Below are 1,900 nucleotides of genomic sequence, written 5' to 3' on the forward strand. Positions count from 1 at the left end.
CTGGACAGGTAAACAGATGTAAGAGCTGTAACAATGAGGTGATGCCTTTTCTAAGTCACAAAGTACATAGAGTGCATTATTGGTCCTTTCCTGATAGAAATACAGGAATACTTATGTTGTGACTGAAGGATTTAGCAGTCCAAAAATTTAAAACAAATTCCATTCCCATCTGGGACGTCACACGGGACTGTCTGTCTATGTTTCAGGGGGAACAACAGTACAGCTGTGAGTAAAGCTAACTGGGAAAGATCTACAAACCAGGTTAGAAGCCAGCATAGACCATATGTTTTCTATCTACTGCAGGGGCAAACATTAGCTGACACCATAGCTGTCACTTGCCACCAGGGATTGTAAATCCCTGAATGTACTAATCAATTTATGCATCTGGTTACATCCAACCGGGATTGACGCGGGCCTGTGTAAACCCGAAACCTCCTAGCAAAATCTTTTTATTTGGGGGTGACCTATCTAGAAGGTCAAGGAGTTGGACAATGAAGCCAAACTGGAGCTCATCTAAACGTCCAAACATCATCCTCAAAGGTATCGCCCCTATGCTGGAAGATGTGTACACCCACAACACACGGCCTCGGGGATCCAGAAGAAAACAGTAAAACCAGAAGGAAGCAAGGAGGTTGGTGCGAGAAGACATCGAATAAATAACTTTTTGACACTCATATCTTAAACAGTATCCGGGGATACACAATAGAATTTTACAACACATAATCTTCTAGTCGAGATGATATATCGAGAGAGGAATTTGGAGGAGAACACCAAATGGATATTGGGCTATAGTATTTGCTGATGTTTCTACACGATATGGAACACCAGATGCCGATCTACTCGTATCCAGACATAATCACCAATTACCAAATATGTCATATGGGATACAGACACTGGACATCAGCAACAGATGGGGTTTTAGCTGCATTGCAAGGGAAGAATTATTATCTACGCATTCCCTTCCTAACAAAATAGGATATGGCGCTTGACGCATCAATCATAGATCAGATCTCGGCTTTTTGGCTAAGATCAAGTATAATATCTGTTCTTATCAGTTTAAATGTCTGATATGTCCCTTATCTAGGGACCATATATTATAAAATCAAATAAATAAATAAATAAATAAAAAAGATTAAAACTTTTTTTTTTTTTTTAAAGTGAAAAATAAATAAAACGATATATTCGTTTTAAGAACAGAAACCTTTTCTATTGTTAAGTATATTCGTTTTAAGAACGAAAATGGCAAGCATTGATTCAAAGGATGCTTACAATTTCAGTACCCATAACAGGTGACCACGGACGTTATTTTTATCTAATTGGATGGCTCAGCTCTAGCAGTATAGAGCACTACCTAATGTGTTTACATTAGCACCTAGGTTATTTACAAAATATGACAACCAGCCACACAATGGTAATGGCTTCTTTGGATGACATACTAATTGTGTGGAAACTTAGGACGGGCTGAACAAACGGTAACAGCCACTTAACAATTATTTGGAAACTAGGATCATTATCCATCCAATTAAATCAAAATTAAAGCCTTCAAACTAAAGGGATTATTTGGGGTTCACCATTAACTCAGTTCCTCATGTCAGTAACTTTGCCAACAGAGGTTACAACCTTAATAGAGGCATACAGCAAAATCATTGACATGAGGATAAACCATCCATCAGACTGGTAGCAAGAATATTGGCAACATATGGTTTCCAGCCACATAATTCAGACCCTTACATTATAAAGATTTACAGAGGGCCAAAATATGAGCTCTTAAAATTAATGGTGATCATTTCAATAGAATGATGAAGCCATACAGAAGCCATATTGGAACTAAATGGTGGAAAGATAACATTGGGCATTGCTCCAATCCTATCATTGTCAGCAACCAGTCTATGGTCCTACA

General features: G+C 38.2%; 1 pseudogene; it reads left to right on the top strand.

The window, feature by feature from the left end:
- Positions 1–1,003: 1,003 nt before the first annotated feature.
- Positions 1,004–1,112, top strand: LOC116980213 (annotated as a pseudogene).
- The last annotated feature ends 788 nt before the right edge of the window (positions 1,113–1,900 follow it).

The sequence above is a fragment of the Amblyraja radiata genome, chromosome 13 (assembly GCF_010909765.2).
Source record: "Amblyraja radiata isolate CabotCenter1 chromosome 13, sAmbRad1.1.pri, whole genome shotgun sequence".
Classification (NCBI taxonomy): Eukaryota; Metazoa; Chordata; class Chondrichthyes; order Rajiformes; family Rajidae; genus Amblyraja; species Amblyraja radiata.